The 19,418-nt window shown below is 34.0% G+C and overlaps 1 pseudogene; it reads left to right on the top strand.

Annotated features, from left to right (window-relative positions):
• The window catches only part of LOC108475074 (mitochondrial outer membrane protein porin of 34 kDa-like), an 89,094-nt pseudogene extending 72,737 nt beyond the window's left edge, over positions 1 to 16,357 (top strand).
• Positions 16,358 to 19,418: the final 3,061 nt, after the last annotated feature.

Raw genomic sequence — 19,418 nt, 5'->3', positions numbered from 1 at the left:
GAGCATGTAAATAGGATTGTGTGTATAAATTTAAATTTAGTTCAATAATAATTAATTCTAGGTTGTTTAATTTTAGACTAATTAGTTCAGTTTATTACACTGTGAATAGGTTAAAGTGTGTTAAGCATACCATATGATAAATGGATACACAAAAAGCATGAATGTTGATTGAATAATAGGTTGTGAGAATTGATAAACTTGGTTAATTGAATCCATGTATTGAAATATCTAGGGATGACCTAAGGCATTTTTTGGTACACACTAGAGCTAAAAAGCCGACTGAATGCATGAATTCCCTACTACCTTATTTTGAGCCTAAATCCATTTTCTTGATGAACCATGAATGAAACCATGAGCCAAATGAGTAATCTCTTAATCTTTTTTTTTTCTTGGTCCCGGCACGAACTTAGACGTCAAGCCATTAATATTGAGGGTTAGGTAGATACATAATGAAGGTTTCAAAATAAAGAAAAATATTATTGAGAGTGAAAACTAAAGAATGATTTAGAATAATAAATATAAGATTCTTGCAAGTTTGTGCCTTAATGAAAAATATATCAATTGAAGAAAAGCTTTGTAAAGGTGAAGATCCAAGCGAGAAAACCTTAAATGAATAAAAATAGAGTAAGTAGAAAAAAAAGGAAAAAATATACTTATTCTTGCATAAAAGACTCGTTAAAATGATTGTACTTATGAATACTATATTGTACCTTAGAAAATGAAGAGAAAAGGAAGGTGAGGGAAGTGAATATAAGGTGGTGAGCCTAATTGGGACATTAGGGTTGTATTGGGAACAATATATTGTGCCAAACTATTTTTGTGCTTAACTCATTTCATCGAGTCTCTTCTCAAAGTCAAAACCAACCTAAGCCGCAAAACATTACAAGCTAAAAAGTCCTATGTAACCTAAGTGATACACTGCATGGATGAAAATTGAACTGATGATTGAAAATTCTTACTACGTATATTTCTTTGAGTATAAATGTATATTTGTGTACTTGTTTTGATGGATAACTATTCTTGACATTCTTTGATTTGTTTTCTTTTTAATTTACTGAACTAACTACTCTAACATTAAAAATCAAGAGTTAGTTACATATCGCACTAGAATTACATGTTTAACCACATTATCTTGTTTATATTGCTTCGATCCAATCTTGTGTATGAAGCATGTTAAAGTACTTTATTTCTACTGTGTGTTTTCTTTACTTTTTTTCTTTTAGTTTTTTCTTGTTTGGTTGAGGAAAAGCAACGAGTTAAATGTGAGGGCATTTGACTTGCCACAATTTGTAGTGGCAAATTAGTTACCTTTCGGCACTTAACGAGCTTGTTTTTAAGCCATTTTACATTGTTTTTATGCATTTTCAGTTTTATTAGCTTATATTTATTTTCTTGAAAAATAAACATTTTTACGCAATAATTTTTTGTTAGTTGACCTATTGGGCCAATATGGCACTTAGGTAGTTTTAATGAGCTTAATTGGCCTCGCAGGATACCTATTTTTAAGCCTAAAAGCATTAGGAATGACAACCGGGTCGCAACACATTAGAATGAGCTCCAAACTTGAAGTTAAAGTTGTGTGTCGCGACACGCATAACCTGTATTGCTACACAACTGTGATGAGGGCTAGAAACTAACCAGGGTTGTTTTCGTCCATGCAATCCATATTCATTAGATTTTAGGCTTGAATTTGACCTAAATAAGGCAACTAATGATGCCTAGAAATAGCAAGGCTTAGGCTGAGCTATGTGAGGCGATTTAAAAAGTCATTCTTAGGGTTTTAGTTAGTAGATTTAGTTTTAATTAGGTTTTATTTTATTTTCTAAAAAATTTTGTTTCTGGTTTTTAACTAGGATTTGATTTGAGTCCAAGTCTTCGTTATTAAGTATTTTAGTATTTTTCTTTCACTTCTCTCTTGTTAACATCGATATCTCTCTAGCTGGTAAAGGAATTGCAAAATTGAGCACATGAGCTCATCAAATGAATCAATTTCTATCTCCATATCATTTTGGTTTAATTTGTGTGTTTTGACTTATTAAATTAATTCTTGGGAAATGACATATAGATTCATGAGAAACTAATTTCTTTAGGAATATTAACAAGCGAATGTGAGAGCAATTAACGAAAGAATGAGGGTTCGTTGTTGAATTAGTTGGTTTAAATTATGCATGCTTAAACCCTAGGATTGATGACCATAAGAAGTAATTTAGATAGATAGGTCGAGTGGATAAGTCTACCGAGCACCTCATAATTTATCTTGGTTTAAATTGTGAGGTTGAAAGATAAGTGGTTTTTATCGATTAATTAATCAGTTAAAGGTCGAGAGGTAATAATTGGTTAGTTATTAACTAATTCATTCAAACCCCAGTTCTGAAGTTAATTATAAACACTGAAGCGAGTTAATCTTCTGTCTGTTATTTGAGATTTCATTGTTTGTCAATTTCTTTTTAGTAATTTTCTTTAATTTTATGACCTTAGTTGTTATTATTCATTATCGTAATATAATTTTCAATGAGTACTATTTAGACCTTCTATTGTAGAAGATAATTTTAGATTTAATCCATCCTCCTACGATCCTCGGAGTACTTCTTGTACCCCATTGTACAATTGTAACACCTCTTACCCGTACCTGAGACCGGGACAAGGTACGAGGCATTACCGTACACAACCATGAACATTCTAGGAAGAACGGGTTATAAAATTTCATTCCAATTTAGAACCATTTGAACAAAATCATATTTTCCCTATTATGGGCCTACGAGGTCCAAAACATGAATTAAAAGTAGTCCGGGACTAAACCGAGAACTTAAGAAAATTTTAGAAAAATTTTCACGTTTAAGCCTCATACGCCCGTGTGAAGGCAATGAACACACCAGTGTGCTTGGGACACGCCCGTGTGCCTGGCTCGTGTGGAATTATTTTTCATTTTGAACCTACAGGGGTTTTCACATAGCCGGGCACATGCTTGTGTCACAGCTCGTGTGCAAAAACCTAAACATTCTGTTTATGATGTCATCATTCATTTAAGAGCACACGGCCAAGGCACACGCCCGTGGCCAGAGGCTGTATCCTCCACACGGATGAGACACACGGCTGTGTCTCTGCCCATGTGTTTACTACCATGCATACTGCCCTAAAATTCTAGGTGCAAAGGACACACGGCCGTACAACACACCCATGAGGACTGACCGTGTATCACATACGGCCTAGACACATGCCCGTGTGTCTACCCATGTGGACCTTTTTGGAGGCTATTTTTCAAGCCTTTGGTCACCCTCAAACATCCATACACACTAATATTCTTCTTGGACATTTATCATGGGATAAATGTACACTTTAAACCTTCTTGGTCAAGGTCATACATGCTACTTCATGTCCCTCTTTAACCTATATTAATATTACCTCTTTGTGTTAGGGTTAGCATTTCAAAAATCCCATTTTATACTTGGCCCCGTTTATAACACATGCCAATTATGACATAAACCATTTCCAATTGATTTGGTCATATTACACACGTCCATTCATGGTATATCGCATCAACCATCACATGAAACATTAGAGCATAAACATGCACAATTAGTAGGCTTCCAACCTACATCAATATGAGCCATATCTCATAGCCATATACAAAATGAATAAGCATATCATTTAAGCCTTTACTTTGGCTAGCCAAATGACACATATAACAAAAATGACAAAGAATCCTATACATGCCATTATAACAACATAAAAGTTTCTATATACTAAAACAAGACAATTTGATAGTGTGATCGGAGCTCCAACTACTTCCAATCTTCATGAGTCCACGAGCTCTGTAAGACAAGGGAAAGGAGAGAGGGGTAAGCATTAACATGCTTAGTCAGTTCGGATAACTGGAAAGTAAACTTACCAGTTTTTTAGCATACAACCATATTAGATATTCACTCCAACAAGTATAATATAATTTCCCTATCATATACTCTCAATCATCAAGTTAGTCTCATGTCAATACATTATAGCATTAATCTTAGATGAGCTCATCGATTCAAGAAATTCCATTCTCATTTCTCATTTTAACCCTGTTGAATTTCTCGAAATCTCGATGGATATCCCATTTACCGTCATTTCATGCAAGTGATCATTTTAAGTACGCACTCTCGCGAACCTTGCTCTTACAGCGGGATTACCAGTCCAGGCTAAATCCCCTGTAATGTAAACTCATGGAGTAATGTTAGGATTACCAGTCTAGGCTAAATCCCCTACAACGACAAATACTCTTATGAGCTCGGATCTGAATTACCAGTCCATGCTAAATTCAGATACTAATCGGATTACCCGTCTGGGCTAAATCCATTTTAGCACACATATTCTTCGGGAGGCTAGATCACTTTAGGACCACCCGTCCAAGCTAGATCCTTTTTACTGTCAATTCATTTCCGGAAAAATCCATCAGATATCCTTGTTATTCAACCGGGACAGTTTATCAACTTTTCATTAACACAATATTTTTCATACATTATCTCACAACGAATAGAAATATAATAATTCACACATGAATATACATTTTTAATGTATTTAAATAGTCTACATTTGAGTTACACGAACTTACCTGATAATCGTTTCCGATTCGAATTTCGGTTACTCCAAAACCTTTTGTTTTCCTCGGTTGACCTCCGAGATTGGTCTCTCGGAGTGTATATAAGCAATAATAAATTATTAATACCTCACATTATTCATTTTTAGCATAAAACTCAACCTGGACAAAATGACCATTTTGCCCCTAACCTTTTACAACTTTTACAAATTAGTCCCTAGGTTCGTATAATGAAATGCATGTAATTTTCTTGGTTACCAAAGCCTAGCCGAATATTTTTTATACTTATAGCAGCCAACATTTTCCTTCATTTCACATTTTCTACCCATTTTTACGACTTTTACAAAATGGTCCTTTAAGCCATTTCCATGAAAATCTACTTAGTAAAAGTTGTTTACCATCCTTTAATCTCTCCTATTCCTCCATAAATCATCAAAACACAAGCACCTCATGCATGGGTAAATTTCTAACCATGATCCCTAGCTTAAAATATGGGTAGAAATAGATAGAGCATGTTAGAGGATCTCAAAAATACGAAGAACATTAAAAACAGGGCTAGGGAGCACCTACTATTGAGCTTGAAAATGTTGAAACCCTAGCTATGGAGAACATACAAATTTCAGCAGCTATGGGGAAGAAGATGGCTGATTTTAGCTTTCATTTTCCTTTTTTTGTTAATTTCATTACCAAATGACCAAAATGCCCTTGTATACTAAACTTTCAAATTTTTCCATGCATGCCCATTTTTGTCCAAAAACTTAGAAATTGGGGAAATTGCTATTTAAGACCTCCTAATTAATAATCCAAATAAATTTCATACAAATTGCTTCTCGAACCCAAGTTTTGAAATTTATTCAATTTGGTCCCTAATTTCTAATTAGACACCTTATACTTGGAATTTCTTCATGAAACTTTAACATATGCTTATTTTCATATCCTAGGCCTCATAATAATCATAAAAAAATTATTTTAATGTAAGATTTGTGGTCCCAAAACCACTATTTCGACTAGGCCCAATTTCGGGATGTTACAACAATACTATATTATAATTTGACCCCTATACTTATGGACATCCGTTGCTTTATTTTATATCTTTTTGCTACAATATTTCCAGTCCAAACGTTCGTAGGTTTGTTGGCGATGAACCTTTTGACTCTAACTACGTAATGGCAAATATCCATGAAGGAATCTATGGGCATCACTCAAGGAGAACTGCTCTCACACAAAAAATCTTACAGTAGGGTTATTACTGACCTTCAATGTAAAAACATGCAGCAAAGTATGTTGCCAAATATGAGTCCTGCCAGAAATTCTCCAATTCCTCAACAGCGAGCAGAACCGCTCTAGAGAATCTCCAGCCCGTAACCCTTTTACACTTGAGGAATCAACATAATTGGTCCATTCCCACTCGTTATGGCACAAAAGAAGAAGCTTTAGCCACCATATTTGAGAAGTACATGTAGATTTTTGTATGGGAAACCATTATATGTCAGTATAGGATCCCACAGTTTATAATTGTAGATAACGGAACCTAATTGCAAGAGAAGTTTGAGGACTTTTGTGGGAATCTCCACATTTCCTAAATCCATAGTTCAGTCAAGACTCCATGGAAAAATGGTGAAGATGAATCCACCAGCAAGAAAATCCTCCAAGGACTAAAGAAAAAAATAGATGGGACTAAGAGCAGATGATTAGAGGAACTCCCTCTAACCTTATGGTCTCTTTGAACAACATCACACTATGGAACTAGGGAAACTGCTTTCAACCTTTTGTTTGGGATTGAAGTAGTGGTACCTATAGAAATCGATCTCAACATCCATCGTGTGTTGTACTACACTTCTCAAGGCAATGAAGTTACTTTCTTTGCAAGAACCTAGATTTTCTAGACGAAACTAGAAATTAGGTAGCCCTTGGCTTAGCAATCAGAGATTAGTAGATGGCCAAATATTATAACTCCAAGGTTCATAGACGAGAGTTTCTAGTGGGAGATTTGGTTTTCAACCTCATGAGAAGAACCATGTCACAAAGTTGCTGTCATTGGATTTGGATCATATTGACTGGACTGGATTGACAATATAGTTGTGCCATGGACTTGGAACACTTGTAATCTATGCAAATTTTATAGATAAATTAAAAGTAAGTATCTTCAAATTTATTGGTTACTCTCATTACTTTCCTCCTTCACAAGTTTTGTATAGCATGAATAAATAATAAAATACCGTGACTTCTCATCTATAAAATGTTTTTAAATCAAACATCATGCATTATAAAGCATCCAAATTCCTATCTTAAGCCTTCCCCTATGTGTGGAAGCAGGATCCTCTCGTAAACCTTCACTCATGTGTGGAAGCAGGACTTCTGTAAGCCTTCTTCCATGAGTGAAAACAGGACCCTTTCCTAAGCCTCCCTTCATGTGTTAGGATTAGGGCCTTCTGTAAGCCTCCCCTATACGTTGGGAGCAAGCACCTTCCATAAGCATCCTTTATGTATGGAAGCAGAACCTCTCGTAAGCCTCCCCCCTGATCTGTCGTAATTCAGTGTAGCATATTAAATTAATTTCCACACTTTATGAGCTTGAAGACAAGCTTTTTTATTAAGTTTTAATTATGATTTCTTAAGTTTCCATTAAGTTAATAAAATGTGCAACTTGTGTCTTTCATTGACCTTAGGGGCCGAATGAGGCCTAAGTGTGAGCTAGTGACCTTTTTAAGTGCGTAGGATACAATTAAAAGGCGTAATAAACTAACACTAGTCACTATGTTGTAACACGAAATGCTTGATGTCGCAACATAAGGAGCAGAATGGAGAAATCATGAAACTACCTTCGATGTCGCGACATACCCCTGAAGATATCCCAGTAGGAGTACACTGACTGCTATGTCGCGACACAAGATCTGGTGTGTTGCGACATCGACTCTAAATGAGAAATAAACACGAAATAGGGGCATTTTGGTCTACACAATCAAACTTAAAGCTCGAGAATGTCAAGTGACCATAGGGATAAGGATGACGACCACCTGAAATCTATAAATAGGCTCTTTTGTCACATGTTATAGACACCATTCACTTAGCCTAGAATTAGTCTTTTAATTTTAGTTTAGTTTTGTCTTTTCTTAGGTTAAATTTATTTTCATTCGTTCTTATTCTATCTTGAGAGATTTGTATTGTGGAGACAATAAAACCTTGTGGATTCGCAATCAATCTTTAATACAATCAGGCTCTTTCATAAATTTTATATTGTCAATTTATTTAGCATGTTTTCTCTTTATATCGATTCTATATTGTCTACGGAAACCATGAGTAACTAATCCCTCTATGGGGGATTTGTACCACCCTTAACTCGCATCCGTCGCCAGACTAGGGTTAAGAAGTATTATCGAACCATTTATAACATATTACAAACATATTACATACATAGCTTACACATTATCAAATCACATTCAATCATATTCACAATGTCCCTTAAATAGGTCTACGAGACCTTAAACATGCTTAGAAGGGGTTCAGGACTAAACTGATGACAAAAAAAAACTTTGGGAAACATAGAAAATTTTCAAAGATATAAGGGTTACATGCTTGTGTGAACAGGACGTGTGTCTTACACGGCTACCAGACACGCCCATGTCACAGGCCGTGTGAAAACAGGGCATACATACTGACTTGTACCACGTGGCCAAGGACACGCCCATGTGCTATGGCTGTGGGAAAATTAGGGAGGTTATTGAATTGGGTCACACGGCCGACCGCACGCCCATGTGCCAGCCAGCATGCCACATAAGACCAATAGACACGCCCGTGTGTCTAGTCCGTGTCAAAACTGTAAGGTATACTGACTTTAAATTGTAGGGTACCCTAGGGGACACACGGTCGTGTAACATGACCGTGTGTCGCATACGGCTGAGACACACGCCCGTGTCTCTACCCATGTGGACAAAAATAGGTCATTTATAAGGCCAACATGCCACCCAAAAAAGGTCATCTCTACAAGCATCAACCAAAGCATAATTTATGACCAAATAGCAACCAAAACCATACCCAAACATGCATAATTCAATCCACAATATCACCAATCAATTTCATACTCAATTTCATATCAAAGCATACCATTTTAACTACCAAATCATACCAAGATGGCCATTCACCCAAGACTATACATATACATCAATTATAACATTTTTCCAACACATAGTCTATACCAAAACCAATTCCATAGTCTCAATCATATTCATACCATATCACATGGCAAGAAATACACATAACACATATCATGACATCACTAGCCTATACATGCCATATATTAATATTTACAACTTCAAAAGTACCAAAATAATGTTCGATAGTGTGACAATGATCCTTAACGATCCCCGAGTTCACGGTAGCTTCAATAATCTATAAAATAATGAAAAACACACACAAAGTAAGCTTTCTAAAGCTTAGTAAGTTAGAAGCAAATAAATTATCAAATGAACATTAGCATGATTATTTCAACATGGACGAATATGAACAATCTCATGTACATAATGATCACACCTTTAACATGCATAGTTCATATCATCATCTCAAGTACCATACTTACCTTATTTTCATGAACGTTTAACTTCACACGTACCTGAACCATTTAGCTTGATTTCACATTTGATCTTAACTTAACATTGCTCGTTGAACCATTCGGAATCAATAAGGATACTCAGATAGCTTGAAAAGCTCATACAATGCCAACGTCCCAGACGAGGTCTTACATATAATCAAATATTGATGCCACTATCCCAGACAGTATGTTACATGAAATCATATACAATGCCAATGTCCCAAACATGGTCTTACACGTAAATCTCAAATTGATGCCAACATCCTAGACGTGGCCTTACACGAAATCAAATACCAAAATCCTATGTCATGACATATGTATCCTAACTATTCCTATGGTTTGTACGGGACTTTCGGACGTTGTAATTCGATTGTTTCAAGCTCGTAGTTACTTCTCCCATATTTATATCAATTCAACATACACATATATAGTTACTAAAATTCAATTCAGCACAATTAAATACATTTTCATATGAATTTAACAACAATTATTTACTTATGAACTTACCTCGTATGGAGACGAACAGACTGGAATGGCTATTCGACAACTTTTTGATTTCCCCGATTCAAATCTGATTTCATCTTTTCTTAATCTAAATTAATATATATTAACTTATTTAATCACATATGTACTCAAATTTATCCAAAAATACATAAAAGGGAAATTTTCACTTTAGCCCCCAACATTTTACATTTTTTACAATTTCGTCCCTATTTCATAAAACACAAAATATTCAAAATTTCACCACACCTAAGCTTGGCCGAATTTCACTAAGGTTCCTAGCAGCCCATTTATTTCATTTATTTCACATTTTGACCCCTCAATTTACAAAATTCACCATTTAATCCTAAATAGACATTTTTACTAAAAATTACTTAATTAAACATGACAATCTAACAACATATATTTATTTTTCATCATCAAACAAAAAATTCATCAAGCTATCACAATGGAAAATCTCAAATTCATCATCAATTTGAAAATTAAAGTATGGGTTAGCTAAAACACGAAGCAACGATCTTAAAAATGTAGAAATTATCAAAAATCGAGCAAAAATCACATACAAATTTGCTAATGCAATTGACGAACCTTAAAACTCAACAATGGCTTCTTCTTCCTTTAAATTTTGGTGAGAAAGATGACAATTCCCACTAATTTTTATCATTTTTTTATTTAATTAGTCATTAATATTTAAATTACTATAATAACCCTTAATTTAACATTATAACACACTTAATGGATTACTATATTTGTCCATCCTATTAACTAAAGGTCTACTAACCACATAAGGACTTACACATTTAAATTTCTTAACAAATAAGGCACTTTAACAAGTAGAATGCAACTTTTGCATTTTACGCGATTAAGTTGTTTTTCTCAAATTGAGTTATTAAACGATAAAATTAGCTCACGAAATTTTCACACATACAAATTCACATGTTGTAAACACCAAAAATAATATTAAAATATTTTTCTAACTAAGATTTATGGTCTCGAAACCACTGTTCCGACCAGGGTCTAAACCGGGCTGTTATAGGATTAGTGAGTGGAGGTATGATCTGTTAACTGTTTTGTTGGGATACTTAATGGAATAGTTGTTTGAGAAAGGAAGAACGTGAAACAAACCCTAGGCCTGACAACCCTGGGAAGTCATCAAGGTAGAAATTAACCCAAAATTAGTATGGCCCATCCATGAACACCTTCAACCCAAACTAGTTTGGACTGTGAGGTCGAAAGATAAGTAGTTCTTGTCGACTCGGTAATTGAGTAGAAGATCAGAAGACCTTAATGGGATAGCAACTAGATGATTGATGAAGAAATCAAAACGACAGTTGGTGGAAATTACCGAAGTAAGCTAATCACCCATAACTAGATTCAATTATTTCTATTCTTCAATCTCTCAAATTTTAGTTCTTTATATTATTTTATTTTTACTATTATAAAAACCTTCATACTATAACTAAACTAAAGTACTAATTAGATCTTTAAGTGTTTAGGTTAAAATTTTTTTAGCACTCGCCTACCTTGGGTATGATCCTCAGAGTATTCACCTACTCTATTGTAACTATATTACAACTAGACCCGTATACTTGCGAATACCGCCATATTAATATATCTTTTACTGTAGTATTCACACTCTAGAAGTTAGTAGGTCCGGAGGTGATCAAGTTGTTGGCGCCATTGTTAGGGAGGCAACGTCACTAGTTTAATTTTAATTTTTGCATTCAGAAGGAATAATGAGGAAATTTTTAGATTATAGATACGAATTTTAATTTATCTAACTAGCTAACTTTGCGATTACTCATCTGTGTCTTTTTAGGAATAGCTTAGTGCACATTCTGAATCAGAACTACAACCGTCATAACCAAAAGCAGTTGGTCAATAGAAGAATGGATTACTTTGATTATATGTGGATAGAGGAAGACTTAGATTATGATTTCGACATTAATGAAGAAAAAGTCTATGAGGACTCTAGAATATAGAAGAACCAACGGTTATTAATGATTGAATTAAATCAACTCTGAGGAGAAATCTAGTCCTTTCTCAAGATGATAACGACCATATTGGTATACCATCAGAAAGGCATCAAGATGTGGCAATTCTAGAGTTGAGAAAAGGAAAGAATGCCATCAGAGATATTTGCAAGGGAAAATAATTGCTAAACTATTATTCATTTCAGTAGACAAAAGAATATCTAGAATCGGTGAACAAAACAACAACAGAGGAAGGTATTGAGTTGGTAGGGGAAATGGCTAGTGAATCTAACACTCAGATAAACATAGAACTCATTGTTCCCGCAATTGTGAGATCTTTCGATCAAGCAGAAACACTAGAGCTGCATAACACAGACCCACCAACAGAGACGATAACCTTTATGCTCAACTCAATGGAAGCATGTCTACTGATTTAAGAATTCACAGAGCAAAATATAGAGAAACCAATAATCTTAGCTAATAAGCCTGAATTGACTATTCTTTGTATGTCTTTAGTCCTAAACCAAACACCCTAGCAATTCAATAAACTAATAATTTTCTGGATGTTTAACAATATGAGGACTATGTATATATATAGGACTTATAATCGTCTAACCAGCGTCATTCAAATAGGACAATTGATGAACATAGGCGTTGAGCTACTGGAGCCACGAAATATCCAATTCTCATAAAAACCATTCAGGAGAATTATCTGCAAATAAATGGATGAATTTGAAAGGCATCAAAGATAGAGTTTAAGTAGCATAGTGCAACATTTTCTGCCAATCTCTTTGCCAATCATATCAGAGCTCACTCTTGATAAGCCAGTCCTGATTGATGAGATAAACAAAAATAAAATGAGTGATGAATATGAACCACAATTCTCAACCTTCTTACGAAGTAAGAATGTTAAGCAAAAATTCAAGTGGTTGCACGAGTATGTGATCCTACAAATAATCAATAGCTATGATTTGCAGAAGGAGTTGTCAATAGTTAAAGTAGGCCAAAAAGGCAAGTTTAGGGAAAAAGACAACCGTAGATGAGTAGAAAGGCATGATGGGTGTTAGAACAATATAGGTAGAAGCAATTTTCAAGGAGTACCTTAGTGTATATTGAATGAGCTAACGGTGAGTCCGGTAGTAGGACATAACATTTTTACGTAGAAATTCTTACTAATTGTACAAATTGTATATTTTGTTAACCAATTTATTACAGGTAGGATTAACACATGCTTGAAGCACTCTAAAGATAGGAAAATTTGGGAAAACGATGTCAATGTCGTGACACGAACATTTCATATTGCAACACCGTGGGTAGTAACAAAGAAATTCAAAAATCAACTTGATATCGCAATATCACTAACCTATGTTGCGACATAGAAGACAGTTTCCAAGTTTTTTTTTAAAACTGGAAGATGTGTCACAACACTGAACCCTGATGTTGTGACATGGGAAATCTGCTAGGGATGTCGCGACATAGAACCCCTGTATTGCGACATTGTTGCAATTTTCTGTAGGGTCAACCCGACCCAGTCGTGCAACCCAGCATTTTAACCCTTAAAATATCTGAATTTTAACCCTAATACCAATAGTTTTAACCTTAAAAACATCCTTTTAAGTTAACTTAACCTAGTTTTAACACCCAAATCTTCTTAAACCTTTTTAAAACCCCTAATTTCCAAAACCCTTTTTTAACATTAGGAGCAATTAGAAGTAATTGTCAACAACTGATCAAAGAAGAATTATATACGAGTTCAAGGAGATTAAGTTAAGTTTACTAAACTCTATTTATTGTTCCATTGATTACTATTTATCTATTTCTCGATTAAAAAATTGACTAAAAAAATGCCTCCACGAAAGAGCAAGAAAGCTTTGGTCCAAGAAACACTTGACGTTTTAGAACCCATTAGATTCATCATTTGAATGTACAAAAGTATTTTCTCGAGTCCTAGGGGAGACTGTTCATTCAGGAATGAGGGTTCGAACCCTTTATGGTCCACTGGAAAGAAATTTGGACTTTAGTCTGATATCACCACTGGGAACAATTTTGTATCATTCCCAAAAAGAATGTTGTTATCCCTCTAGTTCACGAATTCTATGCCTCTCTTAAACATCAGATAGTCTGAGATGGCACTAGAGCTTATGTGATTGTTATTACAGTCCGAGAGGTAGATGACTCCCTATTCCCTAGCAATATTTGTAGAGGTAGATGGAATTACAGGTCGGATTTGGAAATGCTGACTAATTTCAATCAAGCGATTATATTCCATGTTTCCAAAATGTGGATGCAATTTATAGGAACCTGAATTGCACTCGCACCTAGGCCATGTTTGGTTCAATGTAATGGCTATGCCATTAATTCTATTCAATGGGCCCACCACAAATAGTCGTTTGGTTGAGTGGAATACCTTATTATGAGTGTATTCTATTATAGCCTTATGCAGGGAATAGGGAGCATTTCTATTCTCTCTCCTCCCCACCGAATTGCTCATTTGTTGTTTAGAAAATCAACTTTACCCTCCCCAATTTCTCAGCTAAAAAATGCTCAGACTTAGCCCAACCGATAGGCACTCCCTTCTTTCCTTCAACTCCAGTAGAGGGAAAAATAGATAGGTAGCCAAACAAGCATATAGATGTTTGAGTTATGCTGCGTCTTCTTTCCTACAATCAATGCTTCCATCTCCTCCTTCGTAATCTCTCCTCTTTTGCCTCCAAAACTACCATTTTCATGGCCTCCAAACACTTCCTCCCTTCTCATCTACTGCCTCAAATTCTTTCTCCTAAACACTTTTCCACCCCCTCTAAATGCCTCATTCCCTCTCTTTCTTCCAAACCATTCTTTCTCGCTCAAAACTAATGGGTTTTCTTCTCTTTCTTATCCCACTATTTTTTCTCCCTCTCCAAGCATTTTTTATTTTCTATAAATACAAGGAAAAAAAGGTTGTTGCTTGATTGTTTGCTCTTCTACTGGTGTTGTAAGTTTGACTCTTATTTTCTGGGTTTGTTTAAATTTTTTTCTCTAGATTATGTTTTCTTTAATTATTATTAAAGAATACATTTGAGATGCTTTGTCATGTGAAACCCAAGTTGTGATTTTGATCATATTTAATTTTATATAAAATCCATGTCTTATTGTAAAATTATGTTAATTACAAAAAAAATGTTTAATTTAAGCTAAAATTAAAAGTAAGGTGTCTGTTTTTCAAACATGTGAGAGTGTTCAATTTTTGAAGTATAATAGCAGCTATTTTTCTTGAATTTCATCATGGTTATCTCAATCTTTTAACTGCAATGTATTATGAAAGATGTTCGATTTCTCAATTTGCTATGAGAACTTGTTGTTTGTTGTTTTTCCATTTATTTTCAGGTAATTACCGCTACCGGAACAAAGAAAGGTGATCTTTTCTTAGCTGATGTTAATAAGCAATTGAAGTCTAAGAATGTTACAACTAATATCAAAGTGGAGCTCCAATGTAAGTACTTCATCTACTCCTTTTATTGGTTTCTAGTTTTATGTATAAGTTTGAATTCTTGGTCGAAATTTCTATTTTGCAAGTTAGATACGATGCTCTTTCCTCCATTATATATTTTTCGGCCTTCATCCGTCTTCTATTATAATAAAATTAGTAATCATGTCTTATCCCTTCCATGTTTGAAACTCGAGCTTTAACTAGAAGAATATCTACTTGATAACATTGTTTAGAACATCATACTACTCAGAACTTGACCTATTTTGCCGAAAATGCTTTTCAATTAAAGGTTCTCTTTAGTTGAGTTCGTAGTTCCTTTTTTACTTTCTTATATTCCTTTTTTGTTGATATATATGTTTGCCATCTTTTGTAAGCCTTTTTGAAAATCGTTTATTGTACTAAAGTACATTATGTTTATCGACTATTTACCACCATAATAGTTGATGAACTTGCACCTGCACTAAAGGCAATCTTTGGCTTTAGAGTACCTGATCAGACATCTCGCAAGGTACAAAATCCTGCCTCAGATTTCAATTTGTATCATTTGAAACTTCCTTCTTGGTTTGGTTTTTGTCATGAGAACGTGTTACTTAGAATTTGTTTTGAAATGCTGCTGGACATGTCTTTTTTGTCACTTTTTTGTATACTAGATTGAACTTCAGTATTTGCATGAGTGTGCTAGGATAAGCTCAAGCATTGGATTGACTGCCAACCCAATAGTTAACTTCTCAGGTATGCTTGGAACAAATGTTCTTACACTAGGTACCGATATCTCATTCAACACAAAGACTGGGAATTTCACCAAACGCAACGCGGGATTGAGCTTTACTAATGCAGACCGCATTACTTCTTTGGCTCTGTATGTGGTTATGTGCTATATACCTATCTATGGCTGAACATTCCAAATGATATAATCTCAAGTTCAATACCTTGTTTGTCAATGAATGAATGAAAAGGGTGATTTATTTAATGCATCTTACTACCATATTGTGAATCCATCAACCAACACTATTGTTGGTGTTGAGGTGACCCATAGCTTCTCTACCAATGTGAACACCATCACCGTGGGTACACAACATGTATTGGATCCATTAACCACAACCAAGGCATGAGTGAACAATACCGACAAGGCAAGCGCACTCATCCAGCATGAGTGGTGCCCGAAATCCCTCTTTACCATTTCTAGAAAGGTGGATACAAAGTCCATTGATAAGAGCCCTAAGGTTGGACTTGCTTTGGCACTCAAGCCTTGAGATCTTAAAAAAAAGCTCATTTTGGTAAGAGTATGGTAGACTTAAAAAGATTTTTGAAGTTTTAGTCTCTTGTTGACTTTCATGGTGTTGCCATCTTCCCTGTTATATCAATGGTTTTTTATTTTAAAAAAGGAAAATGTGAAAAAAAAATGTGATAATTGTTTTTAGTCATTCTTTGTTTAATTATGGTGAAATAACTTAGATTTGCCCCATAATTTTTTTTTTTAAGCTTTCTTTGTTTTTCCATGGAAATTGCTAATAAAGGGAAATAAGGGTTGTACCTTTTCTTTGTTGAGGACAATTTTTACTTGGTATAGAACTTGGTAACAGGTATAGGCATAAAGTCTAACATTGGATTAGCTTGTAAAACTCGGCCATGGAAAGCTTTCATTACTAGTGGTGAGATTGCTTAAAGGTAGAACTATTATGGAGGCTCTTATATTACGAGTCAGATTGTATTTTGATCTCTATTTAAGAAATAGACAAATTAGTACATTTATGCTAAAGTAAAGAGCAAATTGTTTTTTTACGGTACAATCAAGAATGATGATATTCCTAAAGAGGATGAATACTCTAAAGAATTTAGTTTAAAAGTGTTTAGTTTACTTTAGACGTGATGTTATGATATAAAATATTATTGGCTAAAGTAAATGTGATGTTTAAATTCATTAATATTATAATTTTTAGCAAGGATATAAAAGAAAATAATTTATTATTGGTTCATTATTAATATTTTGATATATAAAATTTAAATATTTTAACAATTAATATTAATTATTTTTAAAAACAAAAGGAAGGTTTAAATAGTAAGAATAAAATGTATATATTTTAAACAAATAAAATTAGATTAAAAAGAGTTAAAGATATGAATTTGTCAAATTCAAAAATATTTTTAAATATTTTAAAGTCATTAATAATTAAGCTTTTAGAATGTATTTGTTGTGTGTCAACTATAATGAACATAACTTGAGAAGCAATTGATTCAAATAATAGTGTATTATTTTGAAAGGTAGTAATAAAATATTTTAAATATCTTAATATAATTTTATATAAAATTAAAAATCTTTTAATATAATTTAATATAAAATAATTATATTAAGAATGTTATTAAATTATATATTATTTTTATTAAAGTATATTTAATAATAACTATATTAAAATATAATTAAATTATTTATTATTTATTATTTTTATTAAATTATATTTAATAGTAATCTTATTAAAATCTAATAACAATAATCATCATCTAAAAAATTACGCTAAAGGACTCGTCGTTTTAGCTTTTTATTCCATTCAACCAAACACATGAATACTATTACAGTTCCATTCCATTCCATTCAACCAAACAATTAAATTACTGATTACAGCTCTAACCAAACAATTAAATTACTGATTACAGCTCTATTTAATTACAACCCTATTCCATTACAGTGAACCAAACGTGACGTTAATGTTTCTAATATTAATGTTTTCTGAGCTGTTTTGTTGTATGGTATCTTGCAGCATAAACAGATCTTGCAGGACGTTGGATTTTTCAAGAAATGAAGAGATGCGTCCAGATTTAGAAATCAGACTTTTCTTTCCTCATCTAGTGACAGCACTATGTTGAAGGGCGGGAGTGCCAATAAGTGGAAATGAGCAATTCATGAAGTCAACAAAAAGCATAATTGGAGACACATTATATGCAGAGAATTTTGAACTTCAGCGAAAGCAAATCACTAAATGGAATCAGAGTAGGAAAGAAAAGATGGATGTTCCGGTGTTGCTCAAGCTGAAAGAACTCATTGTGATGAAAGGGCAAAGAAAGACTTCCAAGTTATATGTTTTGTAAGGTTCAACTGTTACTAGTAATACAGATGGTGCTTCCTCTTCCTTTTCAGATGATGATATTACTAGACTTTGGTATATACGTTTAGGGCATATAACTGAGAACAACATGAAAGAATTGAGCAAAAGAGGACTTCTGGATGGACAAGGCATTAGCAAATTGAAGTTTTGTGAGCACTACGTTTTTGGGAAGCAAAAGAGAGTTCGATTCGCTAGAGAAATCCATAACATAAAGGTAACGATGGATTATATTCATTCTGATCTTTAGGGATCATCTAGAGTGCCTTCGAGGTGTGGCGCTAATTATATGCTGACGATTATTAATGATTTTTCCAAAAAGGTTTGGACATTCTTCTTGAAGCAGAAAAGTGATGTGCTTTCCACATTTAGAACTTGGAAAAATATGATCGAAAAGTAGACAGAAAAATAAATAAAACACTTTTGCACAGATAATGGCTTGGAATTTTGTTATGATGAGTTTAATGAATTGTGCAAATTAGAAAAGATCATGAGACACTTGACTGTTCATCATACTCCACAGAAAAACGACATCGTAGAATGGATGAATAGAGTAATCATGGAAAAGGTTCAATGTATGTTGTCGAATGCTTGTTTACCGAAGTTGTTTTAGGCTGAAGTGGTCTCTACTATATGTTTTTTTATTAACAAGTCTCCGTCCACTTTCGTTGAGAAAATAACTCCACAAGAAGTATGGTCTGGTAATCCTGTTGATTATTCTAATTTGAAGATTTTTGGGTGTCCTACGTATGCTCATGTTGATAAAGGGAAATTGGAACCTAGATCCATTAAATGTGTTTTTATTGGTTATAAGGCTAGTGTTAAAGGATATAAGTTAGGGTGTCTTGAAAATAGAAAAGTTGTGATTAGCAGAGATGTTATTTTTTATGAAATCGCTATGCTGCCTAGTTATCTCTTAAAAACTCTTCCAATAAAGATCATTAAAGTCCAAGGACACATATGAGGCAAGTGGAGTTACAAATTGATCCAGAATCTACAACAGAGTCTATTCCTCATGTTAGTACAGAAACTTATAGTAGAGTTACTTTTTCACCACAATATTCATTGCCAAGTATAGACCTAGAAGAGAAATTAATCCTCCAAAGAGGTACGCCGAGGCTGATCTAGTTGCTTATGCTTTAAACTTGGCTGAAGATATAAATGCAAATCAAGAGTCATCTACTTATTCTAAGGCCATTAGCTATGAAGATTCAGG

This window comes from Gossypium arboreum, chromosome 3, assembly GCF_025698485.1.
Source record: "Gossypium arboreum isolate Shixiya-1 chromosome 3, ASM2569848v2, whole genome shotgun sequence".
Classification (NCBI taxonomy): domain Eukaryota; kingdom Viridiplantae; phylum Streptophyta; class Magnoliopsida; order Malvales; family Malvaceae; genus Gossypium; species Gossypium arboreum.
This window is presented reverse-complemented; position numbering and strand designations above follow the sequence as displayed.